The following is a 12,214-nucleotide window of genomic DNA, read 5'->3' as shown; positions in this document are numbered from 1 at the left end:
GTATTTCAAACAGTGAGCTGGAGCTCACTATATTGTCGGTGGGAAAAGATATTTTAGGCAAAGGTAACATTATACACATTGTACGTAAAACTGTGGACTTACATGTCATGCAGAGAAATTAGAATTTTTCAGACAATGAGAAGCTATTTGAAGTATATTTTAGCAGAGGACTTGAATTGGACTGAAGAGCAGTGAACTGGAAAAAGAAGAAAAATCTGTGAACTAGTTGAAGTACTGTCATGCATAAGTTGATGAGAATATGTTCTGAGAAATGCATCATTGGGTGATTTTGCTGTTGCATGAACATCATCCTGTATTTACACAAATCTGGTGGTGTAGCCTACTACACACGTAGGCTGTACGGTACAGCCTATTGCTCCTAGGCTACAACCTGTACAGCGTGCTGCACTGAATATTGTAGGTAATTGTAACACAATGGCAAGTTTTTATGTATCTAAATATATCTAAACATAAAAAGATACAGTAAAAATATGATATAAAAGAAAAAATGGTATGATTACATAGGGCACCTACCGTGATTAGAGCTTGCAGGAGTGAAAATTACTCTGGATGAGACGTTGGGTGACTGGTGATAAAGGCCTAGGACATTATTATACACACACTACTTAGACTTTATAAACACTGTACACTTAAGTTACACTAAATTTGCTAAGTCTTTTCTTTTTAAGTTTTTCTTTAAATTAACCTGAACCTACTGTAATGTTTTTACTTTATAAACTTTTTTACCTTTTTGACTTTTTTAGTAGCAGTTTAAAACACAAACATATTGTACATCTGTACAAAAATGTTTTCTCTTTATAGGCTTATGCAGGGTCAGGTTCAAGACATAGGTAGACATTATGAATTTTTTAGCTTCATTATAAGATTATGGGATCACTGCTGTATTTGCAGTTAGTCCTTGACCGAAATGTCATTGTGTGGCACATGACTATAGACTAGGTGAGTGATTCTGAATCCTGAATCAAGGTAGTCGTAGAGACTATAGTGTAGAATAAGAGATAGGACCAAAGAGATTTCTGATATATGAAAGTGCAGCCATCCCTGGGTATTCATGGAAGATTGAGTTCAAGACTTCCCTCACCCCCTCGCAAAGAATACCAAAATCCACAGATGCTCAAGTCCCTCATATAAAATTGCACATAACCTATGCACATTCTCCAGTACTCTTTAGATCATCTCTCAGCTTCTTAATATATTGTAAGTGTTATGTAAATAACTACTATACTGTTTATAAGTTTATATTTTTTATTGTATTATTTTTATTTTTTCTAAATATTTTTGATATGTGGTTGGTTGGATCAACAAATGTGGAACCTGCAGATATGCAGGGCCAATTGTATGTTTTCTGTTATTATTTGTATTACTGCCCTCTTTTTTCTTTTCTTTACTTGCTGAGAATTATCCTTCATCTTATTGGTTCATCAGTAAATTGAACAACAGTTGTGTGCCAGGCAGTGTGCTAAGCATAGAAGATAGAAAATTTAGAGTGCAGGGATCTTATTTAAGGAGGTCATAATCTTGCAAGTTTTTGTTTCATCCATTCTACTTCTGTTGTTGTCAGACTAGAAACTTTTAATGATCCTTACCTTGGAGAACTCAAAAAAACTCAACAACATACATTTGAAGGCATTGGAGTACCTTCCAATAAGTTTTTCAGAGCCTAGACTATAAGAAAGAAATCTAGGGAAGTAAGCCCAGCATTTGGGTGCTGCTTTGTTCCTAGAGACATTTCCCTATTTTTGTAGTGTTTCTGATTCTAAAAGGGCCAGGCTTGAGAGTATGAGGACTTGAGCAGAGTTTTCTCCTGATTCAAAAGTAAGGAGGAAGCCCTTGGTAATTCCTACAGGCTTTAGGTTGAGACCCCTGAAGGGTTACATCTTAGACATACAAGTAAACCAGAAGTAAATCTGTCATCATAGGGACTGAAGCCCAGTTTAAAATCATTTCAGTTCCCAATTAGGTTTAAAATAATACAGAATTTGTAGTATTCTTAGCCTCCTGTCAAGAGCAAATACAGTCTACAGCAGAAGAAGTCATCCAACTGCTAAAAATACCTTTACAGTTTTTCATATACAGGATTCAGTACTCAGTCTAAAACAAAGAGAAAGAGACAGAGACAGACATAATGGAGGCAAACCAACCTGAATAAAAACCAAGAGAAATGTGGCCAGGTGTGGTGGCTCATGCCTATAATCCCAGCACTTTGGGAGGCTGAGGTGGGTGGATCACTTGAGGTCAGGAGTTCAAGACCAGCCTGGTCAATATGGTGAAACCCAATCTTTACTAAAACTACAAAAATTATCCTGGCGTGGTGGCACATGCTGGTAATCCCAGCTACACCTGAGACTGAGGCAGGAGAATTGCTTGAACTCAGGAGGTGGAGGTTGCAGTGAGCTGAGATCGTGCCACTGCATTCCAGCCTGGTGACAAAATGAGACTATGTCTCAAAAACAAATCCAAACCAAGAGAAATGAGATAATAGTACCACAGTGAATCCAGCCAATGATATTAGCAGACATGGACTTGAAAGTAACTGTGCTTTCAAGAAATTTTTAAAAAATAAGGGGCAATATTTTTATTAAAGAACTGCAAATTGCTCTTAAAAAATCCCAAATTGGGGAAAACCTAGAACTAAAAAGTACAGTGAAATTAAGAAGGCACAGATGGTTTTTAATAGTAAGATAGAGGTTAGTAAAATTAGTAAATTGGAAGATAGACCAGAAGAAAATACTGATTCTAATGAATGAAGATAAAAAAAAGACTTACACTCTAAGACCATAGTGAAAAGATCTAACATGTGCCATAGGAATTTTGGAAAGATGTGTGTGAGAGAGACATAGAGTAAGTTAGAAGCCATATTTGAAGACATAATGGTTGAGAATGTTCCAAAACTGTCAAAAAAAAAAAAAAAACCCAACAAGCATACATTTGAAAAGCTCTAAGAATCCAAGGCATGTTAAATACAAAGATCATTATACCTAGAAAATTATAGTAAACCAGAGACAGTGAAAAAAGTCTAAAAAGCACCTAGAGGAAACAAAAGACTGCATATGCTTCTTTGGATGGGTAAGTTGAAAATTTTCTTTCTTTTTTTTGAGACGGAGTCTTGCTCTGTCACCAGGCTGGAGTGCACTGGCACGATCTTGGCTCACTGCAACCTCCACCTCCTGGGTTCAAGCAATTCTCCTGCCTCAGCCTCCCAGGTAGGTGCACGCCACCACGCCCAGCTAATTTTTGTATTTGTAGTAGAGGCGGGGTTTCACCATGTTGGCCAGGATGGTCTTGATCTCTTGACCTCGTGATCCACCCGCCTCGGCCTCTCAAAGTGCCGGGATTACAGGTGTGAACCACCACGCCTGGCCAAGTTGAAAATATTTTAAGTAAAAAATGCATTTAATACACCTACTAAGGGTCACAGTTTAATATAGCCTACCTTAAGTGTGCTCACAACATTTGTATTAGCCTACAATTGGGCAAAATCATCTAGCACACCTATTTTATAATAAAATTATTGAATATGTCATGTGCCATATATTACTAGCCTGGGAAAGGATCAAAGCTCAAAGTATGAAGAAATTATGACAGTTTAATACCATTGTAAAGTTGCATCATCATAAGTCAGAGACATCTCTATTTTTTTTTTTTTTTTTTTTTTTAATTGGATTTTAGGTTTTGGGGTACATGAGCAGAGCATGCAAGACAGTTGCATAGGTACACACATGGCAGTGTGCTTTGCTTTTCTTCTCCCCTTCACCCACATTTGGCATTTCTCCCCAGGCTATCCCTCCCCACCTCCCCCTCCCACTGGCCCTCCCCTTTTCCCCCCAATAGACCCCAGTGTTTAGTACTCCCCTTTCTGTGTCCATGTGTTCTCATTTTTCATCACCCACCTATGAGTGAGAATATGCGGTGTTTCATTTTCTGTTCTTGTGTCAGTTTGCTGAGGATGATGTTCTCCAGATTCATCCATGTCCCTACAAACGACACAAACTCATCATTTCTGATTGCTGCATAATATTCCATGGTGCATATGTGCCACATTTTTCCAATCCAGTCTATCATCAATGGGCATTTGGGTTGATTCCAGGTCTTTGCTATTGTAAACAGTGCTGCAATGAACATTCGTGTACATGTGTCCTTATGGTAGAACGATTTACAGACTTTTGGATATATACCCAGTAATGGGATTGCTGGGTCAAATGGAATTTCTATTTCTAAGGCCTTGAGGAATCGCCACACTGTCTTCCACAACGGTTAAACTAATTTACACTGCCACCAACAGTGTAAAAGTGTTCCTTTTTCTCCACATCCCCTCCAGCATCTGTTGTCTCCAGATTTTTTAATGATCGCCATTCTAACTGGCGTGAGATGGTATCTCAATGTGGTTTTGATTTGCATCTCTCTGATGACCAGTGACGACGAGCATTTTTTCATATGATTGTTGGCCTCATTTATGTCTTCTTTCGTAAAGTATCTGTTCATATCCTTTGCCCACTTTTGAATGGGCTTGTTTGTTTTTTTCCTGTAAATCTGTTTGAGTTCTTTGTAAATTCTGGATATCAGCCCTTTGTCAGATGGGTAGACTGCGAAAATTTTTTCCCATTCTGCTGGTTGCCGATCCACTCTAGTGACTGTTTCTTTTGCCGTGCAGAAGCTGTGGAGTTTGATTAGGTCCCATTTGTCTATTTTGGCTTTTGTTGCCAATGCTTTTGGTGTTTTGTTCATGAAGTCCTTGCCTACTCCTATGTCCTGGATAGTTTTGCCTAGATTTCCTTCTAGGGTTTTTATGGTTCCAGGTCTTATGTTTAAGTCTTTAATCCATCTGGAGTTAATTTTAGTGTAAGGTGTCAGGAAGGGGTCCAGTTTCTGCTTTCTGCACATGGCTAGCCAGTTTTCCCAACACCATTTGTTAAACAGGGAATCCTTTCCCCATTGCTTGTTTTTGTCAGGTTTATCAAAGATTGTATAGTTGTATGTATGTTGTGTTGCCTCCGGTGCCTCTGTTTTGTTCCATTGGTCTCTATCTCTGTTTTGGTACCAGTACCATGCTGTTTTGATTACTGTAGCCTTTTAGTATAGTTTGAAATCCGGTAGTGTGATGCCCCCCGCTGTGTTCTTTTTGCTTAGAATTGACTTGGCTATGCGGGCTCTCTTTTGGTTCCATATGAAGTTCATGGTGGTTTTTTCCAGTTCTGTGAAGAAAGTCGATGGTAGCTTGATGGGGATAGCGTTGATTCTGTAAATTACTTTGGGCAGTATAGCCATTTTCACGATATTAATTCTTCCTAACCATGAACATGGAATGTTTCTCCATCTGTTTGTGTCCTCTCTGATTTCGTTGAGCAGTGGTTTGTAGTTCTCCTTGAAGAGGTCTCTTACGTTCCTTGTGAGTTGTATTCCAAGGTATTTTATTCTTTTTGTAGCAATTGCGAATGGCAGTTTGCTCTTGATTTGGCTTTCTTTAAGTCTGTTATTGGTGTAGACGAATGCTTGTGATTTTTGCACATTGATTTTATATCCTGAGACTTTGCTGAAGTTGCTTATCAGTTTCAGGAGTTTTTGGGCTGAGGCAATGGGGTCTTCTAGGTATACTATCATGTCATCTGCAAATAGAGACAATTTGGCTTCCACCTTTCCTATTTGAATACCCTTTATTTCTTTTTCTTGCCTGGTTGCTCTGGCTAGAACTTCCAGTACTATATTGAATAGGAGTGGTGAGAGAGGGCATCCTTGTCTAGTGCCAGATTTCAAAGGGAATGCTTCCAGTTTTTGCCCATTCAGTATGATATTGGCTGTTGGTTTGTCGTAAATAGCTTTTATTACTTTGAGATACGTTCCATCGATACCAAGTTTATTGAGGGTTTTTAGCATAAAGGGCTGTTGAATTTTGTCAAATGCCTTCTCTGCGTCAATTGAGATAATCATGTGGTTTTTGTTTTTGGTTCTGTTTATGTGGTGAATTACGTTGATAGACTTGCATATGTTGAACCAGCCTTGCATCCCCGGGATGAATCCTACTTGATCATGATGAATAAGTTTTTTGATTTGCTGTTGCAATCGGCTTGCCAATATTTTATTGAAGATTTTTGCATCTATGTTCATCATGGATATTGGCCTGAAGTTTTCTTTTCTCGTTGGGTCTCTGCCGGGTTTTGGTATCAGGATGATGTTGGTCTCATAAAATGATTTGGGAAGGATTCCCTCTTTTTGGATTGTTTGAAATAGTTTTAGAAGGAATGGTACCAGCTCCTCCTTGTGTGTCTGGTAGAATTCGGCTGTGAACCCGTCTGGACCTGGGCTTTTTTTGTGTGGTAGGCTCTTAATTGCTGCCTCAACTTCAGACCTTGTTATTGGTCTATTCATAGTTTTAGCTTCCTCCTGGTTTAGGCTTGGGAGGACACAGGAGTCCAGGAATTTATCCATTTCTTCCAGGTTTACTAGTTTATGCGCATATAGTTGTTTGTAATATTCTCTGATGATGGTTTGAATTTCTGTGGAATCTGTGGTGATTTCCCCTTTGTCATTTTTTATTGCATCTATTTGGTTGTTCTCTCTTTTATTTTTAATCAATCTGGCTAGTGGTCTGTCTATTTTGTTGATCTTTTCAAAAAACCAGCTCTTGGATTTATTGATTTTTTGAAGGGTTTTTCGTGTCTCAATCTCCTTCAGCTCAGCTCTGATCTTAGTTATTTCTTGTCTTCTGCTGGGTTTTGAGTTTTTTTGATCTTGCTCCTCTAGCTCTTTCAATTTTGACGATAGGGTGTCAATTTTGGATCTCTCCATTCTCCTCATATGGGCACTTATAGCTATATACTTTCCTCTAGAGACTGCTTTAAATGTGTCCCAGAGGTTCTGGCACGTTGTGTCTTCGTTCTCATTGGTTTCGAAGAACTTCTTTATTTCTGCCGTCATTTCGTTGTTTACCCAGTCAACATTCAAGAGCCAGTTGTTCAGTTTCCATGAAGCTGTGCGGTTCTGGGTCGGTTTCTGAATTCTGAGTTCTAACTTGATTGCACTATGGTCTGAGAGGCTGCTTGTTATGATTTCAGTTGTTTTGCATTTGTTGAGCAGTGCTTTACTTCCAATTATGTGGTCAATTTTAGAGTAGGTGTGATGTGGTGCTGAGAAGAATGTGTATTCTGTGGATTTGGGGTGGAGAGTTCTGTAAATGTCTATCAGGTTTGCTTGCTCCAGGTCTGAGTTCAAGCCCTGGATATCCTTGTTGATTTTCTGTCTGGTTGATCTGTCTAGTATTCACAGTGGAGTGTTAAAGTCTCCCACTATTATTGTGTGGGAGTCTAAGTCCTTTTGTAAGTCATTAAGAACTTGCCTTATGTATCTGGGTGCTCCTGCATTGGGTCCATATATGTTTAGGATTGTTAGCTCTTCTTGTTGTATCGATCCTTTTACCATTATGTAATGGCCTTCTTTGTCTCTTTTGATCTTTGTTGCTTTAAAGTCTATTTTATCAGAGATGAGAATTGCAACTCCTGCTTTTTTTTGCTCTCCATTAGCTTGGTAAATCTTCCTCCATCCCTTTATTTTGAGCCTTTGTGTATCCTTGCATGTGAGATGGGTTTCCTGTATACAGCACACTGATGGGTTTTGGCTTTTTATCCAATTTGCCAGTCTGTGTCTTTTGATTGGTGCATTTAGTCCATTTACATTTAGGGTTAATATTGTTATGTGTGAATTTGATACTGCCATTTTGATGCTAAGTGGCTGTTTTGCCTGTTAGTTGTTGTAGATTCTTTATTATGTTGATGCTCTTTAGCATTCAGTGTGATTTTGGAATGGCTGGTACTGGTTGATCCTTTCTATGTGTAGTGCCTCTTTTATGAGCTCTTGTAAAGCAGGCCTGGTGGTGACAAAATCTCTGAGTACTTGCTTGTTTGCAAAGGATTTTATTTTTCCTTCACTTCTGAAGCTCAGTTTGGCTGGATATGAAATTCTGGGTTGAAAGTTCTTTTCTTTAAGAATATTGAATATTGGCCCCCACTCTTCTGGCTTGTAGTGTTTCTGCCGAGAGATCTGCTGTGAGTCTGATGGGCTTCCCTTTGTGGGTGACCCGACCTTTCTCTCTGGCTGCCCTTAGTATTCTCTCCTTTATTTCAACCCTGTTGAATCTGACGATTATGTGCCTTGGGGTTGCTCTTCTTGCGGAATATCTTTGTGGTGTTCTCTGTATTTCCTGCAATTGAGTGTTGGCCTGTCTTGCTAGGTGGGGGAAATTTTCCTGGATAATGTCCTGAAGAGTATTTTCCAGCTTGGATTCATTCTCTTCGTCCCCTTCTGGTACACCTATCAAACGTAGGTTAGGTCTTTTCACATAGTCCCACATTTCTTGGAGACTTTGTTCATTCTTTTTTGCGCCTTTTTCTCTAATCTTGGTTTCTCGTTTTATTTCATTGAGTTGGTCTTCGACTTCAGATATTCTTTCTTCTGCTTGGTCCATTCGGCTATTGAAACTTGTGTTTGCTTCGCGAAGTTCTTGTATTGTGTTTTTCAGCTCCTTTAATTCATTCATATTCCTCTCTAAGTTATCCATTCTTGTTATCATTTCCTCGAATCTTTTTTCAAATCTTTTTTCAAGGTTCTTAGTTTCTTTGCATTGATTTAATACATGATCTTTTAGCTCACAAAAGTTTCTCATTATCCATCTTCTGAAGTCTAATTCCGTCATTTCATCACAGTTATTCTCCGTCCAGCTTTGTTCCCTTGCTGGTGAGGAGTTTTGGTCCTTTCTAGGAGGCGAGGTGTTCTGGTTTCGGGTGTTTTCCTCCTTTTTGCGCTGGTTTCTTCCCATCTTTGTGGATTTGTCCACTGGTCGTCTGTGTAGTTGCTGACTTTTCGATTGGGTCTCTGAGTGGACACCCAGAATGTTGATGATGAACTATTTCTGTTGCTTGGTTTTCCTTCTACCAGTCTAGCCCCTTCGCTGTACGACTGCTGAGGTCCGCTCCAGACCCTGCTTGTCTGGGGTGCACCTCTAGCAGCTGTGGCACAGCGAGGGATGCTACCAGTTTCTTTTTCTGCTATCTTTGTCCCAGGATGATGCCTGCCTAATGTCAGTCTTTTGGATATAGAGGGGTCAGCGAGCTGCTTGAGGAGACAGTTTGTACTTTATAGGGGCTTAATTGCGGAGCTGTGAGCTCTGTTGTTCATTCCGGGCTGTTAGGCTGCTATGTTTGATTCTGCAGCAACAGAGCTCATTAAAAAACCCTTTTTTTTTTTCTCAAATGCTCTGTGTTGAGGGGTTTGGGCTTTATTTTTGGATGTCCGTTGAGGTCCTGCCCAGCTAGGACGCAGACTAGCCACTGTTTGGCTGCCGAGGCTCCGCCCTGCTGTTGTGTGATTCGCCCTGTTCCTGCAGGCTCTGCTGTGGTCTCCGCCACGCCCTGCTGCGGAGTCTCTCTGTTGTAGCGGGTTGCCTCGGCAACGGCAGGCTGCGTCAGCAGTGGGCTTGTATCTCAGTAGGGACGGGTTGCCTCGGCAATGGCAGGGTGCGTCAGCAGTGGGCGTGTATCTCAGTTGGGGCGGGTTGCCTCGGTAATGGTGGACGCCCCTCCCCCCTCAGAGCCTCTCGGGCCGTCTACCCGGGGCTTGTTTGAAATCGCGGTTTTGTTCGTCCCATTGGGCCAACCCTAACGCTCTGTCCCTGCGATCCCCTGGCTGGCCCACTGTCCAAGTCTAGCTCAGTCTCAAGTCTAGCCCTCTCACGTCTCCGGTTGCTGGTTCAACGGGGCACCCAGACAAGCGCGCCCTGTGGGGAGCGCTGGGTAGGACCGGCCGCCGCCACCCCGGGTGCCGGCTTCGCCAGGCGGAGGTTCTGCCTGGCGTCCCGCGTCTCCTCTTCACTTGGGAATTTCCCCGTTCCGTGGGCAACAAAGATCAGTCTGGAAATGCAGCTCAGACTCACCTTTCCGCAGACACAACGCCAGCTCCAATCCTGGGTTGTTCTCACAGCGCCATCTTCCATCTCCGGTGTCGGGACATCTCTATTTTTAAAGATGCAACAATAAGACTTGTCAGTCAGCCTATTAGTGGAAATAGGGGAAGCTAGGAGACAATGGGAATTTCCCTTAAAACTGAAGTATGTTGTTTAGGCAGTAAGTTATTCCCGATTGTGGCTCAGGTGCAGGAAGTAATGAAGAGCAATGAAAATTTATAAAAAAGTCGGGGCAGGGCATGGTGGCTTACGCCTGTAATCCCAGCAATTTGGGAGGCAAAGGCGGGTGGATCACAAGGTCAGGAGTTCGAGACCAGCCTGGCCAATATGGTGAAACCCCATCTCTAAAAATACAAATATTAGCTGGTATTGGTGGCAGGCACCTGCAGTCCCCGCTACTTGGGAGACTCAGGCAGGAGAATTGCTTGAACCCAGGAGGTAGAGGTTGCAGTGAACCAGGATCGTGCCACTGACTCTAGCCTAGGTGACAGAGCAAGACTCTGTCTCAAAAATAAAATAAAATGTCATTGAATCTAAATGAATATTAACTAAATTAGACAAAGTTAAAAGTAACTAGAACTATTTAGGCCAGGTATGGTGGCTCACACCTGTAATCACAGCACTTTGGGAGGCCAAGGCAAGTGGATCACCTGAGGTCAGGAGTTTGAGACCAGCCTGGCCAACATGGTGAAACCCTGTCTCTACTAAAAATACAAAAATCAGCTGAGCATGGTGGTGGGTGCCTGTATGTAATCTCAGTTACTCAGGAGGCTGAGGCAGGAGAATTCGCTTTAACCCAGGAGGCAGAAGTTGCAATGGGCCAAGACTGTGCTATTGTACTCCACCCTGGGTGACAGAGCGAGTCTCCACTTCAAAAAATAAAAAACAAACAAAAACAAAAACAGAACTATTTACTGTTTAACTAGAACTAAAATACATGACAATAATAGCATATAAATTAGGAGTAAATAGAATATAATATATTCTAAGATCTTTGTATTAAATGATAAGTTACAGAGATACTGTTTCTGTTAGTGGTAAGTTAAGGATACATGTTTTCTAGCATTGCCAAAAATAGTAAAAGAATATAAAACTTTTGAAAAGGTAATATAGAGGGTAATAAAGTTAAAACACTCAAATAGTCCAGAAGGAAGCAAGAAATAAAAGAAATGCCACGAAAGTCAGACAAAGAACAAGTAGTAAGATGTTTAATTTATTCTCACAAATACAGAGATTGCATTAAATATAATTGATTCGTTGCTCCTACTAGAAGCTAGATTGTCAGACTGGATGTAATGCAAAACTAAACTAGAAGCTAGATTGTCAGACTGGATGTAATACAAAACTAAACTGATTGTTGCTTATGGGAGACATTTTAAGTATAAGTATATAGAAAGATTAAAAGGTTGGGTGAAGATTTAGCAGTCCTTATAAAAAAAGTAGTTATGGCTATATTAATATCATATTTCAAGCATTACTAGAGATAAAAAGGAATATTTAATCCTTTAGAATACTAAAGGGTTTCTTGGGACGTGTACAGTCCAAAATTTATAACTATCTGATCGCATAACCTTGAAATATATAAGCAAAAATGAATAAAACTTGAAGAAAAATACATTTGCAATCGTAGTGTAATGTTTTAATGTATCTTGCTGACTTGCTGATAGAGTAAGTGTTCAAAAAGTTGGTAAGGATATAGAAGATTTAAAATCTAGAGGATAGTGCGTTTGTGGGCATCCATCTCTGACTATCCTTTAGATCAGAATGTCAGTTTCTTGTCCTTAGGCCTGAAATCTAATCAATTAAGGATATAGAATATTTAAAAATCAAATATATAACTGATATGCATAGAACACTGCATCAACTTCAGAATATACTTTTTTTTTCAAGTTTGAATGGAATATTCACAAAATTTGTTTATATCCTGGACCATAAAGCAAAAGTCAAATTTCTGAGGATTGAAATGACAGATTTTAATACTATAATAAAATAATACCTGAAACCAATAAGTAAAAGGTAAATAAAAATTACCTATGTGATTAAAAATTAACATATTATTTTAAATAGCCCAGAAGTTGAACAGTTAGAAAATATATTGTACTTAATGAACATGTTACATATTAAAACTGTGGGATATGGCTAAAGCCATACTTAGAGGAACATTTATTTTATAGCTCTTAGAAGATTTTTGTTGAAAATTCGTGATCCCTGTCAACAGTTGGGAAAAAAGTCAGCAAACTAAAC

General features: G+C 39.9%; 1 protein-coding gene across 19 annotated transcripts in view; it reads left to right on the top strand.

The window, feature by feature from the left end:
• The window catches only part of MYO9A (myosin IXA), a 284,781-nt gene that overhangs the window by 120,474 nt on the left and 152,093 nt on the right, over positions 1–12,214 (top strand). The window lies entirely within an intron of this gene.

The sequence above is a fragment of the Callithrix jacchus genome, chromosome 8 (assembly GCF_049354715.1).
Source record: "Callithrix jacchus isolate 240 chromosome 8, calJac240_pri, whole genome shotgun sequence".
In the NCBI taxonomy this organism is placed as follows: Eukaryota; Metazoa; Chordata; class Mammalia; order Primates; family Cebidae; genus Callithrix; species Callithrix jacchus.
Note: the sequence above shows the minus strand (reverse complement) of the source record. Positions and strands in the feature narration are given on the sequence as shown.